The 22,871-nt window shown below is 43.7% G+C and overlaps 1 protein-coding gene across 5 annotated transcripts in view; it reads right to left on the bottom strand.

Moving 5' to 3' along the window:
• CREB1 (cAMP responsive element binding protein 1) overlaps window positions 1-9,768 on the bottom strand; it is a 33,965-nt gene extending 24,197 nt beyond the window's left edge. For 3 of the 5 annotated variants that reach the window (XM_081018966.1, XM_081018967.1, XM_081018965.1), the window contains exon 1: window positions 9,567-9,768. The gene's annotated coding sequence lies outside the window, so the exon portion shown is untranslated. The remainder of the gene's footprint in view (window positions 1-9,566) is intronic. The other 2 variants (XM_081018964.1, XM_081018968.1) reach the window with 2 other exon arrangements.
• Between the last annotated feature and the right edge of the window lie 13,103 nt (window positions 9,769-22,871).

Below are 22,871 nucleotides of genomic sequence, written 5' to 3'. Positions count from 1 at the left end.
TATGAAGAATACACTTCTTATTAAAGCAACAGGAAAAACCATGGAGAACAGGAAAAACCTTTGCAGTGTTCCTTAATGTCAGAGCTGCTTCCAGATCCTAGCTCACAGAGGATCACGCTAGCCAGCGATCATTAAATAAAAGTCTTTATTGAGTTACAGTTTCCATTCTCAAGCTGCTGCGTGCAACTCTACGTCTCATGGTTAGATCGGCGAAGCTCCATCTGCGTCTCCGCCCCTTGTACACCAACTTAATATCCTAGCCTTGCTCCACCTTTTCCGCCTGACTGTTCTTCTCTGGGTCCCTCTGCCCCCCGGGGTCTCTTCCTTCCTGGATTCCTCTGACGCTGACGCTGACCCCCCTGACTCTTCTCCCTCCTTTCGGCGGGCTTTAGGACCTGGCTCCCTTTCCGGGCTGCCTACTGCGCCACCTTCCTGTGCATTTGAACTTGGCACGCGCGCCCAACCTTCCACCTTCCGTCTGACCATTTCTTCGCTCCCCGATGGAGGTGTGGCCACTCCTGACTCGTGCCCTCCCCCCTGTTGTGAGCTGCCAGCGCTTGATCCCTGGCGCCCTTCCTCTTCCCTGCTCTCTGGCGGTGACGCTGGTCCTGATTTCCAACTGCTCCCCTCTGAGTCCCCTCTGGCTCTATCTTCCTGGGGTGTCCCCCTAGGCTCCCCCCTTGCCCTGGCCACTGGTGCTCCTTTCTGTGAATCTTCTGATTCACTGGAAAGACTCGGAGATCTCGGGTCGTCGTCATCACTCATCTTTTCTTCTGCCTCCTCTCCCTCGCTCTCTGTTTCCTCCCTTGCCCTTGCCTCTGCTCCTGAACCCCTGACACTTAATAAAAACTTGCAGCATTATTCCATAAGCCACGTAGGGCAACTTTGCACCCAATCTTGGGTGGAGTCACTGATTAATATTCCTCCGCTTTGGGATTTGAATGCAGCAGTTCATTGTGAAAAGGGAATGCACTTCCTCTGATGTCTGTCCAAGCATCACGGCAGTATTTGAAACTCCCATTGTTCTAGGTGCATTTTGCAACAGGGAATTTCATTAGTGTGAGCAGTTTCTGAGCTCTGGATGCAGTACTGCACCTAAGATCACCCCAGACAGCGATTTAATATAATTTGCTTTACTTGCATTTAGTTAACAAAGCTAAAAACTTTGAAACTGCCAATCTTGCCTAATAGTTGGTAGCTGTTCCGTAACTCTAGGGGTGCCATACGTGGAATTTCTGAAAGGCGGCACTTTGTGCTGCATCTTAATTTCCTTTTAAAAAAACTCAACAACTTACGGGTGTCCTTTTGAAATATGACAACCCTACATAATACTGGCAGTTATCTAAGTGAAATTCATTGACAAATGTAACTGTGTGCTCTTTGCTGTATCAAATTTCCAAATTTAACAAGAGTAGTTAACATGGTCCATGTGCAAGGCCAATGAGATAAGCATTCCTTGAACATGACTGAAAAACCACACACACCCTTTTTCAAACTGGTCAGTTAGCAAAGTGGTACACAGTGGAGAAATCAAATCAGTAGCTTGCATGCATGCTCTTAACAATCTTCAGCATCACAGTGGAGTGACTTTGTTGTTACTAAAAAAATCTGCTGTGTATGCAACTATCTTCCTATTGCCAATGCAGGGTGTGGTGTAATTAAAAGGTATGCTTCAGAGATGCAATTATTTGTCACCATGTGCTTAACTCTCAAATTTAAATCAAAAGAATTTTAAAGTGATTTACACCTGGCTGTATTATTTGCTACAAGTTTTATGGTTCCATTAATAAATGTAAATTTGTGTGAATCTGTAATAAAGAGGTGTGTAGATACCTGTGCCTGTGATGCACCGAAGGAGAGTTAAATTATTGCTTGAACAGGACTTGGGATACTAGGAAAAGACTGGCAAAGCAACTTTGAGCCCCAGACATGGGTAAAATGCTGAGCCTGACTTAAAGTGGTCAAATGAAAAAAGGAACTGAAAGCCTAATTAGTAGGACTGGGATGGGACAGAAGTAGGAAAATCGCAGAAAACTCTGAAATATTCAGCAACAAAGCACGTGCATACTTAAAAATTATTTGAATGCTGCCTCTACATTTTATTTGTTCTACATTCAAGCAAGACTTAGACGTACTAATAATTTCAAAGACTATGAAAATCCATTTAATCAGTTCTTAAAGAATTGTAATGGTATGATTGGTATTAATACAGTGGTGCCTCACAAGACGAAATTAATTCGTTCCGCGAGTTTTGTCGTCTTGCGATTTTTTTCGTCTTGCGAAGCACGGTGTCGGGAAAGTTTTGGAAAAGCTTCAAAAATCACCAAAGTCTTTAAAAACCTCAAAAAAGGCTACCACACTGCGTTCTATGAGTTGCTCCTCGAAGTCAAGTCGCAACTGTATTAATGGTGTTAAGAAAAAGGAAACAAACTTGCAAGACGTTTCCGTCTTGCGAAGCAAGCCCATAGGGAAAACCGTCTTGCGAAGCAGCTCAAAAAACAAAAAACCCTTTCGTCTAGCGAGTTTTTTGTCTTGCGAGGCATTCGTCTTGCGAGGTACCACTGTACAGTTTGGTGCTCCTCCTCTGCAACCTAATATTTGCAAGACAGGATGCTGCTGCTGTCAACAACAAAATTAAGTTGGGTGCAAAACACTTACTTTGTCAGGGGAGGTTTCCCCCCTCTATAGCATATTTAATATCCAACTGTTCAAGGAAACCCAAAGGACAAAACTATCCTTATGTATGCTAAAGAGAGGATTAACTGTGCACACAAATGATAGTTTTTGGCATTTGCTCAATGCTAATTTCTAGCTCCCCTAAGTTTTACTGGAGGGAGGTTATTTAATTCTAGCCACTGCTTAGGAAGAGGCTTTCAGTTACTTAGGAATAAACTTGGTAGCTGCCTCCCTGTACACCAGATTAGAAGCAAGGAATGCGTAAGCCTTCTGCCTTTCAGTAAAACACATGAGCCTACTCCTTCCAACTTAGCTAAGGATCTGCTATTGGCTACCCTTAGAGGACCTCAGACACCAGGCCTGGATGAGCATCAAATGTTTCGCCAGCCAAATTCAGTGCCTGATAGCATTTCAGGGCTGTTGGGACAATTAGTACTCCAGCTTTCATGTTATTTAAAGTTTGCAGCTCTAAAGGTGGTGAAAATATGAATTTAATGTATCCTACATAAGTATTAGAAACCAGGTAAAACTGTTTCCACTATTTCTGAGGAAAAGTATTTTCATTATGAAACAGATGTATTCCTCTTGGAATAAACAAGAGCAGTAGAATTATTGCAGGGTTAAACACCTACTAGCTGTAGCTTGGCACCTACACCCATCTAAGCGATACTCCCCCAAACATAAATACTGTACATTATTAAAACATGCAAAATAGCAACGTGATCAAATTTATTTCATGTTTGCAATACAACCGTTGGTTCTGAAGAAGCATGCATTCTCAGATATAGGCTACGACTTGGAACAGGAACTATGCTTCTTCCAAGATTTTGTTGGCATTCCTGCAAACGTGCTCATATACCCAAATGTGGGACCTAGGCAATCCCAGTCATGGGAAAGAAGCAATTTTCATGCTCTTAAAGCAGGGATGCAGAATTTTAGGCCAAGGGGGCAGATGCAGGCCTCTCTAGAATACCCTCAAGATTCTCTCCAGGCCATACCTGTCACCAGCTCAGTCTAGCCCTCCTTCGGTACTTTTGCCTGGCTGGAAGGTGCCATTAACTGTGAAAACATGGGTGGTGGTGTTTGTGTAGAAACCTCTTTTGAGTTTTGCCCATGGAAGGCAGTCCATGAGGGCATGTGGCACTTGGGATGAGAAAGGTTCCTCAACACTGTTCTTAGGAGGATGAAGAAACACCCCCAGAATCATGGCATTTGCTATGGAGCAACTATCACGAACGTGCAGCTCACTCAATGTTGCATTTGTGTGTACAAGAACATGAGATTATGCAGATGAAGCAAAATGATGTTGCACAAGTTGCTAAACCATTTGTTTCTGGCTTGCTTTTATAGTGGTGATCACTATAGAATATAATATAGCCAATAAAAACATGAGCAACTTAAAACTCAGTTCTTCACCAGTTGCTGGCTAAAAGAAAATAGACTGAGAAAACCACATGAAGATGAATATGCAGGTATAGTGCGGAAGTCATAAAAAGAAAATCTGTCATGGGGCAAGTATCTTTCTTTCTTTGACATCACATATAAAAACCTATGGATACTGAAACTGCAAGCTAAGTGGAAAATATGTGCTGTTTTTCAGGTATGCAGAATGCTAATTCATTCAGAATTCCAGCATTCATTTTATTGTAGTATGCCAGCTCAGTTGTCTACAGGAACTTGAAAACCAGGGCACAAAATATACTGTACAAATTAAGATGCTCACATTCACTGTAATTTTAAGGTTGAAGGAATAATTCATCTGTAGATACTTCAAAATATATAGTGAATGCCAGAAGGCCATTGATGAATAAACAGCAATACATAATGGCTCTTCCTTTTCTCCCAAATGAAGGTAAGTCTAACTGAAGTTATTTAGAAACGAGTGTGACTACTTTCACTCTGACATGTATGGTCCTAGGTACGTTTTACAGAGAAACAAGTCTGAATCTAATAAGGCTTACTTCCAAGTGATCATAAGATTACAGGCTTAGACATGCAATTAGATAAGCATGATTACAGTATGGAGAACTGTAAGCCTTACTAAAAAGAACTGACAAGAGCAGTGATTTTGACTGATGTTTTAGGGAACCCAAAGAATTCTTGGAATCTCGAAGCATTTCTCAACAAGTTCAGCAAAGCATATTTCTTGAAAGATATCTTAATCTGCATTTCTAATCTTCCTTTTGTGTTATACTGCAACAGAGCAGTGGTGCTCAAATTATGGGACAGTTGGAAGGAATATTCACATTTTCAGGAACTAGTAAGATCCTGAGGCATGTGAAACCTCCTTTCCACCACCATCCAAGATAAAGGTGAGCTGAATAGCCCTGATTTGTGGGTTGGGTCTCTGCTCCCTCACACTTCCTTCATCATTCAAACCTGGTCTGAAAAAGCTACTGCGTTGTCCTGTTATGTAGATCAGAATTCAGTGCTGGATAAAGGCTCCCATCCAGATTTTTGCTCACAGCGGCAGGCTGCATATACATTATTGTATAAACAAGATTATCTGCATGACAAGCTATGGAACAGAAGGAGGGGTGGTCTTACAGGCAAAAATGCGGGGGGGTGGGAGCTTGAGAAAAACACGAAATCTAGGGTGCATTCCATTTATGCAGGGCAACCATGAAGCTTAACAGGTGTGTTTGGATTCTCACAGGAACAGACAATACACCCTCCAATGTCCCAGAATCTTCTGTAAGGCAGCAGACAGATCAATACGGAAACTTTTTCTGGAAGGCAGAAAACCACTGAACTATAGCAGTTCTCTTCATCAACCCACAAGGGGATCACACCAGTAGCGCAATACCCCCCTTTTTGTTAAGAGGAGAAAGATGGAACTATACTAGGATTGTGCATCAAATATGGATTGATTTCAAACTGAAAAGGGTGCCTTGGAAGGTTTCTGGATTTGTCAGACATGAAGTGGGATTTGTAGGAAGTGGCATGAGTCAAAAGAAGGGATCCCTGAAGTCCTTTTAAGACACCTTGGAAATCCAGACTAGGAGATAAGGCAGTCAAAGGTTGCGTAAATCAGGTTTTCCAGCAAGAGGTTGAACAACTATTGCTGTGCATGACTAAAGTGCTACATTTAATAATTACTTCACCTTGATATTGCACAGAAAGCAAAAGTGTTAACCAGCAACATAATACGTGACAAAATAAACGGAAGATGTGAAAAGAGCTCCATTCATTTGTAAGATGTGAAAACCCAGTGGTCCATTACAGTCCTGCTGCAACACTAGGGGAAATGATGCAATATAACACCGGTTCACATTTTCTGCAGTAATTCCTCATATCCCAGAATATAATTCCCCACCCACCTTATGCTTCCAAGGCTTTTCAGTGCTAGTTTTCCTACAGTAAAAATAAGCTTAAGACAACTCATGGCTTGCAAAAGGGGAAATCCAATGAAAAACTAGCACTATGAGCAACTGCACAAAGAAATGGTCATTCTGTGATGAGATACGTATAGAACTAGGTGACATGAAGGACTTCACATCACTACCATACTGGCAAACAAAATTGTTTTAAGATGCATGTTTAGGGGGTCAAATACTTGTTAGACATAGCACATAATCCAGTTCTCCATGGATCTCATCAGGGAAGAATGTAAAACAAACGAATTGGTTTGCATTATGAAGAATACTGTTACTAAATGCATCCTGGGTATATGGTGCTTAGTATATGAGCAATCCCTACAAACGGAATCAAAGCAAGCCAGGTTAGATATAAATGATGCATACTGCATAGATATAAATGATGATACATGCATACTTTACAGATCTACTTTAGAGAAGAACCACATGGTCTAAAGCTAAGACAAGCTAAGACTGTGTACACACCATACAGCTAAAGCACCCCCCCAAAAAAAAATCCTGGGAAGTGTAGCTCTGGTAAACTGCAGTTCCCAGGATTCTTTGCTTTAAATGTATGATGTATGGGTCCACAGCCAACTCCCCTTTCTTGGTGACACACAGACAAGTAGTTTCTTCCTACTGTTACACTGTGTGCCTAATCTCTTTTAAAAAAACCAAAAAACCTGGCACAGCATTTTCCTGACAAATTTCTACCTTAGCGCTAAGGGACTGACATAAACTGTGGAGGGAAAGGAGAAAATAAGGTTTGTTTTTCTTAAGAGAGTCAGTGACTGTACCTCTTTCATTTCATGGCTGTTTATATATGGTGTCCCCCCCTCCCCCGTATGTATCCAGTTGTCAATTGAGGGTAACACTTCATGAGTTGCATCCAATGGTGGAAATGCTTCTGCACACAAACTGGGACACTTGGTTTTCTCTTCGTCCTCCCACTGAGCTGTAGCTGTAGCTCAGTTGTACAGGATCTACCTTCTATGCAGAAGATCCCAGCTGCAATCCCCTGAAATTATTGGGAAACTCCCATCTGAAACCTTTGATAGCAACTGTAAGGAAGCATGGACAGAACAGAGCTAGATACACCAGTGGTTTAACTCTGTATAAGGCAGCTTCCTATACTACTGTATCATATCCTTTTCTGTTCCAGAGGGACCCAAACTACCAGGGCTCATTGAAAATCATGTGCCCTGACTTGCATGAACTTTTCACTCCATCACTGGCAACAGTCCATGGCATCTATAATGTAAGTAGGTTCTAGCCCAAAAATAGTATGTTGTAATAACTATTAGGTTTTTTAGAACCACAAAGACTCTAGGTTGCATTTAAAAAAAAAATGATCTTATTGTTGATTACGCAAGTTATTATTATCCCCTCCCCGCAAGATACAAAATAGTTGCATTTGGATACAAACTAAAGAACCTAAATAAGTACATGCAAGAAAATTGAGAATTTCTATACTTAAAAAAGGAAGAAATAGAATAAACAAAACCAGTCATGAGGTGGTCACTGAAATACGGTTGCCTGGGTATGAAGTATGTTAGGGAGTGCAAACAGGGACAATGCTTGCAAACATCACAGTGAGACCTAGATTAAGACTTGCTACTCAACACCTGTGATGAAATTCATTTTTCAGTATGGGAAAGAATGTTATATACAACTGTATATAAGTGTGATGCAAGCCTCCCTACATTTTCATGAAGTTATATCAGCCTCATTTAAGGTATTTTCAGTATCAAGTCCATTTCCCAGAAAACCAGTAAGGATGGAGATTACTGCTGCAAAATTTAGACATTCCAATTGGGCCTACTCTGTCATGCATCATATACTAGTATCACCCAAATGTCTCAAAACTTCAAACCCCAGCTCAAAATCCACATTTTAAATGACCAACCCCTTGGTCTTCCATCAGTTTGCCAAGTGCCCTGCAACCAGATGCTGTAATAAAATGTATGTATTACTCTACTTATAGTTATTAATGCCATAAGAACTTTATTTATACACCTCTCTTCATAAGCAGTCGCCATGCATTACAGTACTGAACAAATGAACTGCAAAACAGTGGAATTGGGGCGCCAGGATTAAACCCGGTGTCCCCGAAGCCGATAGGAACTTTGTTTTCAGTGGGCCCAGGCTTTCATTGTATCATTCTAGGCACAGAGCTGAGAGGAAAACAAAGTGTTCAGGAATACAGTTTTGATCCAAAATACTTTTATTAAAAAGGAACTCGGAAGGCCTTGCAACCTCAAGAGCACTGCTCAAGCACAACTTTTAAAGCTGTGCTTTCCGTAATAGAACAACAACGTTCTTTTTCCTTTTTCAAAGGGCGGTCCTGCCAAATCAGCTATCTAGCTGTGGAGAGCAACCCGGGTTGGACCCCAAGGGCTGCGGGTTCAAACATCTGGAACTTGCCTTGCCCACGGAGGGGCGGGAAAGCAAAATGTGTCTGTTGTGGGACCCAGGAGATATTTAGCTGGAGGCTGAGAGAGGAGAGGAACCAGGGAAGAGGGAGGCATCGGGACCACCGTCTGCTCTCCACAAAGGGAAAATAAAACACGTGTGTGTGTGTGTTTCGCACCCTTCAGGTCTCCCTCGCCCGCCCCAGGGGCAAAAGAAGAGGGGCAAAAGCGCCCCAACGCGGCGCCTGGGGAAGGAGGGAGGCAGCAGGCGGCGGGAGCTTCCCTATTTTCCGTAGGGCTGTGAAATAAGCGCGCGCCGCGTGTCTCCCCCCCCCCGGCCGCCCCCCATCCCTCACGAATGCCTGTTTGTAGGGGGGCGATCCGGTTTGAATTTTTTTGCGCGCCTTTGCCAAATAACGACTTAAGGCACCTCACGGGGGCGGGGGGGGGGGAACCACCACAACGGGGAGGGCTACCTACTAAAACGAAAAGTATATGGAGGGGGGAAGCTCTCCTGAGGCCCTTTCTCCCCACCCCCAACGGCAGTAGAGGTCGGGGGGGGAATGTCTTATGTTGCCCCCCCACAAGGTGGAAGCGCAGCAGCAGCGGCGCCGTCTTTCCCGCCGCCGCCAGCCTTGCCCGGCCGCCTCCATCCGCCATTATTCTTTGTTCGTGGCGGTTGCGGCCGGGTTCGGCAAGGCGGGAACAGCAGGTCGCGTGAGGGGGGCGATCTGTGGGGAGAGGGCGAGAGAAGGCCCGCTTCCATTTCGAATTCTATGGGGCCGGAGAAGTGAGGGGGGGGGGAGAAAGAGAGAAACAAAACGGAAAAAAAGAAATAAGGGCGGCGAAGAAGCGGGCGCCCCTCCCGCGGAGCGAGGCCAGGCCTCGCTTCTCTCTCTCTCCCGCCCGAGGGCTCCCCTCCGTCCCACCGACTCCCGCCCGCCAAACCACCCCGCCTCAGCCGCCCCTCGGCCGACACCCCTCCCTGTGTGTGTGCGCGCGCGGGGGTTGGTTGTGTTTTTTTTCCTCCTCCTCTTGGTTCTTTCCTCTCCTGCTCTCTCTCTCTTTTTTTTCTCTCTCTCTCTCGTCCCTTCCTGGCTTTCCTTTGCTTTTCTCCTCTTACCGGCTGCAGGCTGCTCCGTCACTGCTTTCGTTCGCGCCTAGGCTCTCGCCGCAGTTTTATTCTCTCCCCCACGTAACACACCGCGTCAAACTACACCTCCGCCGCGTCACTCACATAACACACACACACGCGCGCGCTCGCTCTCTCTCCCAGGCTCTCCCAGCCCCGGCGACAGGCAGGCAGGCGGGCGGGCGGGCGGGCGGGCAGCGGCCGACTGAGGGAGAGAGAGAGGGAGAGGGAGGGAGGGAGGGAGAGAGAGAGGGAGGGGGGAACTCTGAGAGAGAGAAAGAGACAGAGCAAGCGCCGCCGCCGCCGCCGCCGCCGCCGCCGAGCCTGCCTCGGCTCTCCTCGCTCCGTCTCCCCCCGCTCGCCCCCTCCCGCTCTCAGGCGCACGGAAAGAGCCGAGCCGCCCCTCACGGAAACGCCCGAAGGGGAGGGCGCGGCGGGAAAAGGAAAAGCGAAGAGTGGGGGGGGGGGGGGGAAGAATCGCCTCAGAAACGCCTCAGAGGCCCCGCGGAGATAATGGCGGGAAGCGGGTGCTTCAGGCACCGAGAGTACAATAAAATTCATTTTAGCTGCTAAAATGTTTTGTTCTTTTTTTAAGGGTGTGTGTGTCTGTGTGAATATACTACGCGAAAGGAAGCTGCTAGTGCTTTTGGCGCCCAACGGTCGGAAGGCCAAGCATCCGAATTGTATTACAGTATTATCAGGTGACACAACCTTGATGGCAGAAAGTGAGGAGGAATTAAAGAACCTCTTAATGAGGGTGAAAGAGGAGAGCGCAAAATATGGCCTGAAGCTCAAAATCAAAAAAACGAAGATCATGGCCACTGGTCCCATCACCTCCTGGCAAACAGAAGGGGAAGAAATGGAGGCAGTGAGAGATTTTACCTTCTTGGGCTCCATGATCACTGCAGATGGTGACAGCAGCCACGAAATTAAAAGACGCCTGCTCCTTGGGAGAAAATGACAAACCTAGACAGCATCTTTAAAAGCAGAGACATCACTTTGCCAACAAAGGTCCGTATAGTAAAATCTATGGTTTTCCCAGTAGTGATGTATGGAAGTGAGAGCTGGACCATTAAGAAGGCTGATCGCCGAAGAATGGATGCTTTTGAATTCTGGTGCTGGAGGAGACTCTTGAGAGTCCCACGGACTGCAAGAAGATCAAACCTATCCATTCGGAAGGAAATCAGCCCTGAGTGCTCACTGGAAGGACAGATCCTGAAGCTGAGGCTCCAATACTTTGGCCACCTCATGAGAAGAGAAGACTCCCTGGAAAAGACCCTGATGTTGGGAAAGATGGAGGGCACAAGGAGAAGGGGACGACGGAGGACGAGATGGTTGGACAGTGTTCTCGAAGCTACCAGCATGAGTTTGACCAAACTGCGGGAGGCAGTGGGAGACAGGAGTGCCTGGCGTGCTCTGGTCCAGGGGGTCACGAAGAGTCGGACACGACTAAACAACAACAATTATATATTATATATATATGACCCGGAAAAACTGTCTGCGGACAAACACCGGCTCCCTCAGCCTGTAAAGCGAGATGAGCGCTGCAACCCCAGAGTTGTCTGCGACTGGACAACTGTCAGGGGTCCTTTACCTTCCTTTATATATATATATGGGGTTTGTGTGTACCACAGGGTGGCTCACAAGGGTAAAAGTGCAACACGGAAATGCAAAAAACCCACACACCACGTCCTAAAACAAGTGAAAGCAAACCAATAAATGAAGCAAACCAGTAGCCCCTATTTTTATTTATTAAATTTGATTAAAAAGGTAAGATTTGTTTTAGTCAGAAAGGAAATGGGGTGGTGACGAATATACTACGTGGAAGGAGCCAAGGAAATGAATTAAATTCCAGCGTCCAGGAGGGACCTAAGGAGCTTGTTCTAGCCAGTTAAGAAAGAAGGTCTGCCGCCAGGAGCATCAGAACAAGGGTTTCTTTTTTTTTAGGCATGGCACATCATAAAAACATCATTCTTAAACATCCTTCATACACCAAGAGAGGTTGCAGGTCATGGGTTGGTAAACCGGTGTATGGCTCCTTACGGCCTTCTGCTCCCTTGCAATTATGGTCTCAAATGCCACATTTCTATCGCCTCGCAACTAGGCCTTGGGCAGGATGTTGACATGCCTTCCTTTATCTCACTTCCCTCGCTTCTATCTCCCCGGGAGCTTCGAGGATATGTTTCGATTTGCACTCCGATGTTAACTGGAACAACATCCTTTGTACCGCTTTCAGGGTTGGATAGGGTTTCTTGGATATGGCCCAGGGGTTATAAAATAATAGGCACACAGGAACCGCACGTAAAAACTATTCAGCGATGCGTGCTATATTTCTAAACGCTAAATGCCACCAGTATTTGAAACGTAACTACCGTATTTTTCGCCCTATAGGATGCAACGTCCCATAAGGCGCACCTAGTTTTTTGGGGGGAAAATAAAGGGAAAGAAATTATTTTCCCCCCAGGCACGGGGCTGGGGCTGGGGGAAGCCCGAGCTTTCCCCGACCCCAGCCCCCAAACAGGGAGCTCTCTGCAAGCCGTGGGAGCCCAGCGCTGGCTCCCGCTGCTTGCTGAGAGGTCTGCGAAGCCTGGACGCGCTGAGCTCAGCGTGCGCAGGCTTCAGCATGCAGGCAACTCTCCGCAAGCAGCGGGAGCGCTTCCACTGCTTGCGGAGAGGTCTGCGAAGCCTAGACGCGCTGAGCTCAGCGCGCACAGGCTTCAGCATGCAGGCAACTCTCCGCAAGCAGTGGGAGCCCAGCGCTGGGCTCCCGCTGCTTGCGGAGAGGTGCGCGAAGCCTGCATTCGCTCCATAGGATGCACACACATTTCCCCTTCATTTTTGGAGGGGAAAAAGTGCGTCCTATAGGGCGAAAAATACGGTAATTCAAAGCATACACCCTGGGTCTCTCATTCTTACATAATCTAGAAGTGAAGCGTCTGTGCTCACACTCAATTCTAAAGAGTTTTCGAGGATTTTGCGGCGGGGCAGGGCATATGTCTCACCGGCTAGTGGTCATCTGGCCAGTAGCAACCACCAAGCAAGCAGAAATGTTCCTTGGAGCTCCATCAATGGAGGGCAGGCAGACTGTTGGGTATCAGAGGGAAGCTTTATTAACTGACATAATATTCCATAAGGAAAAGCAGAATGGCATTCTCACATCTCACACTCCCTGCAAGGTCTAACTTAAAATATAATGCCAGTCACTGTGAACCTAACTTAAAATAGAAAGCCAATGGAAATACAAAAGGATATGCAAAGAGATATAGTTACGAAGAAAATATATACAGGTGGAGCCACCCTCGGCGGGCAGGTGGTTGCCAGGAGACTTAAGGCTTCTCATGTAGTGCCCATTTACCCTAATGTGCCATCTTCTGTGCCTGAATCAAGGCTTTCCCCTCATCTGTTGGATGTAAGTGAATTGATAATGCACTGTTGCTGCGGGAGATGCACAGAGGAGAAGACATGGCTCAAAAAGGCCATGCAAAAAAGCCTAAATTACCTTTATTAATGCAAAAGAAAGCAATTGTTATGGAATTTATTCTCTATTATCAGGGGTTAATTTTAAAACTCTGAATTACCTTTTTTAAAAGAAACATTTTTTATTTAATTTGAGTGCTACCGGTTAACAATTTTAAAAGGCAACCCTGCATAAAATACTATCACCAGATGGCAGTGCATACCAAGATGTGGCATGCTGGACTTTTATATAATCTACAGGAAATTGTGTATAGTTTGTAAAATAATTATTTTGATTAATTATAGCAATACGCCACTGCGGTACAACATTGATACAATGAGAATCAGCAATGCCATCAAAACTTGTAAGGTTTATATTTTTATTAAAAGTTTTCAGTGAGGGAGTAACGTGAAAGAATAAAAGAAAAAGAGGGAAAAACACACCCAAAATTGAAATTGTGATATGATAAGAGTATATGGGCATACAGGTAATAGAATTATTCCATTAAATGCAACATTATTAACACGACATTATACTTTTATAAATGGATTCCAAATATTATATTTATCCCTACACAATCTGTGTCTAAAAGCAATCTGTTTCTATGTTACAAAAGTTGTCAAAACTTGAAATCAGAAAGTCCGCATGTCAAATCTATTAGGGTTATAAATGCCTGAATCTATTAAGTTCTTAAATGCCTGAATAATAGGTTTCTGATAATAGGTTTCTGTCTAATGATCTTTAATATTTTTGTAATTCAAACCAAGCTTGATTACAATTTAATTTCTTGTTTCAGTACATGCTATGTTCTGACTAAGCATTCAAATGCCACCATTTTTGTGCATGATCATGCTGCTAATTGTGGGTTGATTTTAGTTTCCCTTTGCCAAACCAAAGCTTGTTCTTGAGCAATCCAATGGCACCAGCACTCCTAGCTAACAAGGTGAATGGTAATCCAGAACAGCTATGACTGCCAAGTCTGAATTTCCCACAACCAATGTGGATTAAAATCATTTCACCCAGAGAGTTTCATTTCCTATTCTTTTGCAGTATAGACTGTAGGGTCTCTTTGACACATGGATCTCTTCTATAGCTACCTGTGCATTTTCCAAAATTGGGTTTCATCCACTTTTTTCCATAATTCAGAAAGCCAACAGCAGCTTCTCCATGGAAGCTTTTATCGGCCCCTGCTTCTGTGTCTTTCAAAACAATCTGTTCTGCAGACAATCAGCAAATGAAAAACCACTATGTGCTGATATCTGCAGATCAAAATGCGATTATACAGACAAGACCAGACCAGACCAGACCATCAGTGTCTATTTTTCATAGTTATGGAATGACTACTTTTGCTCTGCAAAAAAAGGGAAAAGGAAACAAGCAGGACAAAATAAGGCAAAGATTTGCATGAAATTTTCATATGCTAATTCATACATATCCCTGCAAATGTAGGAATAATGCCTCTAATTTAAATAGAACTGTATTGCATTTCACCGCAGTGGGGGAAACTGACTAGGCAATCCGTGTGCTTGCTCAGTCTGCTATCCAGGCTCATACAACTCATGGGCAACTTCAAGGTCCCTGCTCTCCCTTCTAATGGAATTTTTACCTTTGAATCAGACTTTGACTCAACAGCCTTTTAAATAGAAGATACCTTGAAATAGAGGACTGTCCTCTGCAAAGTAGGACACATGAATCAGCACATGGTCGAGCTGTGATAGCCACCATTTCCCTAACCATGGGCAAATCTAGAATACTACTAAACATATTTGGCAGAAGGTCCTTGTTTGTACTGCACCAATTTAAGGATGTAGAACAGAATGTCATAGCCAGTTATGAAGGAGACTCTTTAGAAATTTACAAAGGCAGCTGTGTGGACCATGCCTATGTGAATGCTGGGAGAGTATTCATATGTAATTTGGAAAAGTGTGGACTACAGATTACAGGGCAGCAGAAGGATCCCCATTAAAACATATTAAAAGATCAAGTGATCTTGAATATGTTCCTAGACAAACCTTCCCCAACCATGTGGCTTTCACATGTTAATTGACAGTAACCTCCATCAGCTCCAGCCAGCATAGCCAATGGCCAGGGGTGATTGAAGTTGTAATCCAACAACATCTAGAGGGCACCAGATTGGAAAATGCTGTCCTAAAACAATGAAACAGAATGCTGTCCTAAAACAATAAAAAAAATGAAACAGGACCTTTCCAGTAGCAGCCCCCCGCTATTGAATTTTCTCCTCTGGAAAGTCCCTCTCTTTTCTTTCCAGTTACATTATCCAGCCAGAAATCATTTATTATTGCTTGTATTTTACCTGACAGCTGTCCTGTTGTTTTCAGATGGTTTTGTGTGTTTTCAGATGGGACTCATCAACCTAGGAAGGTCGTCCATCTAGGAGAAGGAAAACTTTGATCTTAAACCTCTACTGCCTTGTGGGATATCTTCAGGAGAAGGAAAGGCTATGGAGTAAACCAGTGGTAGGCAACCTAAGGCCCGGGGCCCGAATGCATCCCAATCGCCTTCTCAATCTGGCCTGCAGACGGTCATGGAATCTGCTTGTTTTTACATGAGTAGAATGTGTCCTTGTATTTAAAATGCATCTCTGGGTTATTTGTGGGGCATAGGAATTTGTTCTTTTTTTTCCTTTTCAAAATATAGTCCAGCCCACCAAATGGTCTGAGGGACGGTGGACCGGCCCACGGCTGAAAAAGGTTGCTGACCCCTGGAGTAAACCCTACACAAATCTGGAGTGGAGTCCCCAAAACAGCTGGATGGGGCCTTGTACGCCTCCTTCTGGCAACTCCTGCAGTCAAGATGGTGCTCAATGTATTGCTCTGCTTTCCTTTGGACCACATCAGCAAGGCCGAGAAGGCAACCTTGTCATCTGGGCAGCCCAGGACCTCCACACACACTGCCCAGCCTTGTGCACCATGGAAGATTACTTCGGTGCTGGTAAAGTCGGTTATGATTCACTGGGCCAAAGATTTTGGGTATAATATACAGCTGAGTGAATGGGTAAAATTATGGAAAGAAGGTTTAAAATTTACTGCATGCAATGCCCTAAAAGAAAATGTGATGAAAATGATGTATAGATGGTATATTACACCAGTTAAGCTAGCGAAAATGTATAAAGTTAGTAATAAATGTTGGAAATGCAAAGAAAAAGAGGGAACATTTTATCACATGTGGTGGGAATGTAAAAAGGTGAAATGCTTCTGGGAGATGATTTATAATGAGTTGAAAAAAATGTTGAAATATACATTTGTAAAGAAACCAGAAGCATTTCTATTGGCCATTGTTGGAAGTGATATAAATAGAAAAGAATGTAAGTTTTTTTTATATGCGATAACAGCAGCAAGAATATTATTGGCCCAAAAATGGAAGCAAGAAGAATTACCAACGATTGAAGAATGGAGGATGAAGTTAATGGACTATGCAGAATTAGATAAACTAACAGGAAGGATTCGAAACCAGCGGGACCAGAAGTTTACCGAAGACTGGAGTAAATTTACGGAATATTTGAAAAGTATTTGTGACGATCAGACAACGTTTGTAGGTTTGCAAGAAGTTTTGTGAGGACTATTATTGGAAGTATTGCAAAAACGGAGAAGGGGGGATGATATGTTAAGAGATGTAAAGGCAATATAAAGTTAAGAAATGCATAAGAAGTGATTAAGACGGAGGATCATCAGAGGTGCTGATGGAAGTCCAATAAGTTTGAATAAGTGTTAAACTGTGTGGTACGTTTTATAATTTGTATGTTAAAATCAATAAAAATTATATTAAAAAAGGAAGATTACTTCGGTGCTGCTAACACAGAGGTTTGACTTCACCCCCGGAGGCAGACTCCATTGTTTCTCAAGACAGACGGATGCCAACAACAACAACAGATTTGATCCATTTCTTCTTCTTTTTACCTTTATGATTTTGGTTACTTTGAGCACCTTTTAAAAAGTGGGTTAGATACAAACTTCAACATCATTTGCGGATGCGTGGGTGAAATCATAGGCCCATTCCGTGTTCAGATTCAACAGTTTGTCAGTGGCGAACTCCAGAGCATTTAACTTGGAGCAAGGAAGTTGAGTTTTAGCATGACAGGCTTCTCTGTGAAAAACCAGAGTGCTGGGAACGCTAACACTTCAAGGTGAGAGAAGGGGGGAAAGCACACCCTCCCACACAGTTAGCAACACTCACGCAAAATTAGTTTCTGGTGTGGACTTCTCAAGCATTTTATTGCCCGGGGAGCTGTAAATACACAATGAACTTGAAACAGAGTAGCCCAAAAATAGAAATAGTACTTCAGCATCCTCCCCCTTTTAAGTTAATGAACTGCGGCACAGGTCTGCCCCATAAGAGTGCTCGGAACATTTATTGTCACTGGGTGTAATAAATCCTCTTGCCCAAATACAAGCAGGCAAATTGCATGCTCGATTAGTCAGAGGAAATTGGCCGCTTTGCTTAACCCCTGCAGTTTGAAATATGGATCCTGCTGGAGAGGGGAGCAGCTAGAACCAAACAGGAAAAGTCATTTATGGGGAGGGGGAGAGAAAGATCCTGAGATAGCACACCTCAAATTGGCAGCATCACTCAGGAGAAAGGTACAGCGCAACAGTGCTCTGTACTTTTATAAGTAGCTGGGGCAGGTGTAGTTCCTTGGGTACCTATTTATCACAGTGTAAGTAGACTATATGTGCATGTTCGTATCGATGCGCTCCCTGTTATTTGCTGTTGCCATTCCTGTGCCCTCCAAGTAGTCTGATTTAGCAAAGGGTTTTTGGAGCCTCATACATTTCACAGAACATATGACCATTCCATAGCTGTCAAGTGTCCCTTATTTGAAGGGACAGTCCCTTATTCCAGCGCCATGTCCCGCTGCTGTCCCTTATTCATGGATGTCCCTTAAATGATGTCCCTTAAATTTCAAAGGAAGCAGCTCCTCTCCCTCCCTCCCTGCCGGCCAGGGAGGAGGGAGGCTCCAACTGTGTTGCTTGGCTGTGTTGCTCACCCAATAAGAAATCTAAGAACGGCTGGGGGGTGGAGCTTGCATGCCTTGTGTGTGGCTAGTTAATGCAAGCTGAGGGGGTTTTTGAATGCAGGACGCCATTTTGTTGCACGTGCTGCTGCAAACTTTGCAGTGCAAAGCCAGGCCGGGGAGCCATCTTCAGCTGAGGCTTCATAGGCCTTGTGGTGCATGTGATTCAGATTCTATTCAGTTGAACCTCTGGTTACAAAGTTGGTTGGACAGTGTTCTCGAAGCTACCAGCATGAGTTTGACCAGACTGCAGGAGGACAGGAAGACTGGAGTGCCTGGAACAGGTGAGGCTGCAGGTCCCTTATTTTGGCTGCTGGTCCCTTATTTTCAAGGCTGCTGGTCCCTTATTTTCAAATCTGTAAGTTGACAGCTATGGACCATTCCTACATCTGACTAAACTCGCTAATTCTTTCTGTATGCTGAGGCTGTGTACCCATTATTGGCTTCGAATGCAGCAAGGTCACGTACACCCCTCCCCCATGTGCTGCATTCGCACAGCATTGTACACATCAGTCCAGTTAAACGTGTTTCCGAGCCACCTGCTGCCTGGCAGAGTGGAATCATGGATGCCTTCCATTTTCGGGAGGTGGGAGGGATGCATCAACATGCCACAGCATAAAACAAGGGGACAGATGTGCATTGTGGCTGTCATCTTGTGCACACAGCTTCACAGACCAGTAGCAGGAGCACACTGGATGTATCTAGTTTGGAATATACTGTATTTTTCGCTCCATAAGACACACCTTTTCCCTCCTAAAAAGTAAGGGGAAATGTGTGTGCGTCTTATGGAGCGAATGCAGGCAGGAGGCTCTGCTCAGCGCTCCCTTTAAAGAGCCGCGCGGAGTGTGTGTGTGGCTCTTGCTGGCTTTTCCCCCAGGAGGGAGAAGGGACAGACGGGCTGCCCTCTGAGGGACGGAAGGGGCTCCGTGTAAGGGCTCCCTTTCGTCCCTCATCCCACTTTGCTGGGAAGCCAGCAGAACAAGAGGCGCTGCACAGCTATCGCTCTTGCTCTGCTGGCTTCTCAGCGAAGCAGGAGGAGGGACAGATGGGAGCAAGCAAAGCGTGAACCGCTTACATGGCTTCTGTCCTGCTTTGCGCAGCTCTCACTTTGCTTGCCCATCCTTCCTTTTTTTTTTTTTAAAGATATTTATTAAAATTTCAACTTATTACAAAAATAAGCAAAAAAAGAAAGAAAAAATAAAGAGAGAAAAATAGAAAATGAAAATACAAGATAAAAACAATTAAAAAACAGATTAGTCTTTACATGTCTTATGTTTCATTTGCTTGTTTCCCCGACCTCCTCACACCTCCCTTTTTTGTATTCCAATTCAAATTAATTAATTCAGCAAATCCTTTCCCTCTTTGATTTTAGCTTAATCTTTTATCTTAATATATTATAACTTTAAATTATCACCTATTAACAATCCATTTTTACATATTCCTTTACAGTGGTGCCTCGCAAGACGAAATTAATCCGTTCCGCGAGAGTCTTCGTCTAGCGGTTTTTTCGTCTTGCGAAGCAACCCTATTAGCGGCTTAACGGATTAGCGCTATTAGCGGTTTAGCGGCTATTAAAGGCTTAAAGGCTTAGCGGATTAGCTGCTAAAAGGCTATTAAAGGCTATTAAAGGCTTAGCAGATTAGATAAAGGGGGGAAAAGCGAAAAAAAAATCTCTAGACTCGCAAGACATTTTCGTCTTGGGAAGCAAGCCCATAGGGAAATTCGTCCTGCGAAGCAACTCAAAAACGGAAAACCCTTTCGTCTAGCGGGTTTTCCGTCTTGCGAGGCATTCGTCTTGCGGGGCACCACTGTATAACATTGCTGCTAAAAACCACTTAACTTCAATCCAACATCATTCTAACATTCATTAATTTTGCAGTATTTCTGTAAATAGTCATTAAATTTCTTCCAATCTTCTTCCACCGACTCTTCTCCCTGGTCTCGGATTCTGCCAGTCATTTCTGCCAGTTCCATATAGTCCATCACCTTCATCTGCCATTCTTCCAGAGTGGGTAAATCTTGTGTCTTCCAATACTTTGCAATAAGTATTCTTGCTGCTGTTGTAGCATACATAAAGAAAGTTCTATCCTTCTTTAACACCAATTGGCCAACCATGCCCAGGAGAAAGGCCTCTGGTTTCTTCAGAAAGGTATATTTAAATACCCTTTTCATTTCATTATAAATCATCTCCCAGAAAGCCTTAATCCTTGGGCACGTCCACCAAAGGTGAAAGAATGTACCTTCAGTTTCTTTACATTTCCAACATTTATTATCGGGCAAATGATAGATTTTTGCAAGCTTGACTGGTGTCATGTACCACCTGTAAATCATTTTCATAATATTCTCTCTTAAGTGCTTGCCCATCCTTCCTCCCGCCTCGCTGTAAAGCAAGCAAAGCACCTGTCCCGGTGTCTCCTCCTCCTCTTTTACAGCTGCGGGAGAGAAGCCATGTAAGCGTCTCTCGCTTTGCTTGCACAGAATATTTTTTTTTCTTGCTTTCCCCCTCTAAAAACTAGGTGCACCTTATGGTCAGGTGCATCTTGTGGAGCCAAAAATACGTATAAACTTTCCTGAGTATCTTGCTTTAATTACTCATGTCTCGCATTCCAGCCTAACATACACAAATTGCTACATCCTGTAATCTAAGGGGTACTTTGCAATCTACAAAATTCCCACACTGAAGGCATCACAGTCACTGTCAGGGCCAGCCTACCCATGAGGCAAGGTGAGGTGACTTTCTCAGGCGGCAGAATCCACAGGGGCAGCAAATCCTGATGTAGATCTTTATTCCCTCCTTGTTCCTGATGTAGATCTTTACTCACCCTTCTTCCCTGGTGAGGCGGAGGGAATGTCATTTTGTGGTTTGTCTCAGGTGCCAAAATGTTTTGGGCCAGCCCTGGTCACTATATGGAAATTGATAAAAACCCACACATCCACACATAGATAACTGAGTCTGATTAAGTTTATAATTGGTTTATTTTTTATCCCCCCTCCCTGTATCCACAAGAAGTATATGTGTTGGGATGCTGTGATAATTTATAGCTTCCCATGCAGCAAAACACCAACCGGTGTGGTCAGGAAGTAGCTGATATGATGCTAAAGGCATCCATTTTTATTTCCTGTCAGTTTGATAAATGAGACGGGATAAAAAGGAAAGACAATGGGACTAATCCTCTTTTCACTACTGCAGGAAAGAAAGAAAGAAAGAAAGAAAGAAAGAAAGAAAGAAAGAAAGAAAGTTTGATTTCACTAATGGCTTACCACAAGTCATGTATTTATTAGCCGCATTTATACCTCACACTTACTTGGAGTTGCTCAGGAAGGCAGGTGTGAATTTGTCCTATTTTATCTTTGCAATAACCAAGTGCATGAAGTATTGGGGGAAAAGTAGGGCAGCCCTTTATGAAATCCACAACCCCAGGCCCTGACTCTCACCCACCCATTTAGTAATGTGGGATATATGTATTAAATAAACCAAATAACAAGTTGATTTGATGTGCTACCTCTGCAAACCGATAGGAACATGTGTAATCAGAGATCAAATCGGTCTGTTTTTAGGAAAAGCATATTTCCTATTTACAACTGAATCGTCTCACAAAAAATGTGTGTGTGTGGAAACGAGGGTGTGTGCTTGCTACCTTTTGCCATCACTTGTGCAAAAGGAAGCTGGCAAACTGGAAAAGATTCGGAAGAAAGGTACTATAATGTTTAAAAGGTCATTTATTCACCTGCTGCGGGGATCTTGCGACAGGACAGAACCTTCTGGAAAATGGCAAAGGAGATAATTCTGGAAGTGATGAATATCAATTTGTCTTCAGGTCCCTTAATATCTTTATGAAATTATTTAGAAATGGTTTATTCTACCCCACTGCAAATTCTGTTGGTTGGGTAAGTGCTAGGAGCCATCTGTCTGTAAGCAACGTAAATCTCACATATTGTTTGTGCCTTTCTCGCCAATGAATACTAGAGGGCAGACTATGCATGTTGCATAAAGTAGTGTCTAAGGAAATTGTGCCAGATATTACTCAGCTGAGGCATTGCAGAGACCCTTTCACTGCCAGCCTTTCCTTTCTTTTTCAAAAATATTGCCAGGGTTCTGTTAGTAATTTGCCGCGAATATTTTACTTGTTTATTGTCACATCACCTGCTGAACTTTCTCTGTGTTTGTTCTGCAGGTGCAAATTTATGGAAGAATAAATAGAAGGCCACCCAACAACGTAAAATTTGGTACATGGATCCAGAATGAATCTTTAAAGCTCAGGTCTGAGTAAATATAGCAGCCAATCTACTAGAGATGACTGAGGAATTCAGTATTTGTAAATTCTGATATGAATTGACTTGATCAACTCGAAATAATGTGTGGGTTGGAATTTCTAGCATACTCCTCCTAATCGATGCCTTCTTAGAGTAAGCTGTATTGAATTCAGTGAGGCTTACTCCCAGGTAATGGTAGTTAGGACTACAATCTTAGATACCCACTGGCTTTTGCGCTTCCTGAATGTTCTGGTGCAGTTTTTCTTGGCTCAACATGCATATCAAAATGCATATTTTGAGAGGAAAATACACTTTATAACGCATAATTTTAAAAAATAAATCTATAGAAATAAGTATTTTAAAATCTTCAGGTACTAAAGGAGAGAAAACACACATAATTTTTTAACAACAAATTGGTATCAATTTATTGTGCAAAATATAGAAAAGTCATGGAAGCTTACACGAGAATTTGGACTGTGTGGTGATGTATAAGAACTGGTTTCCCAAATTCACATGGCACCATATTCTCCAGTCCAGAACAAGTTCCCTGATT

The sequence above is a fragment of the Podarcis pityusensis genome, assembly GCF_964106645.2.
Source record: "Podarcis pityusensis genome assembly, chromosome: 1".
NCBI classification, from domain to species: domain Eukaryota; kingdom Metazoa; phylum Chordata; class Lepidosauria; order Squamata; family Lacertidae; genus Podarcis; species Podarcis pityusensis.
Note: the sequence above shows the minus strand (reverse complement) of the source record. Positions and strands in the feature narration are given on the sequence as shown.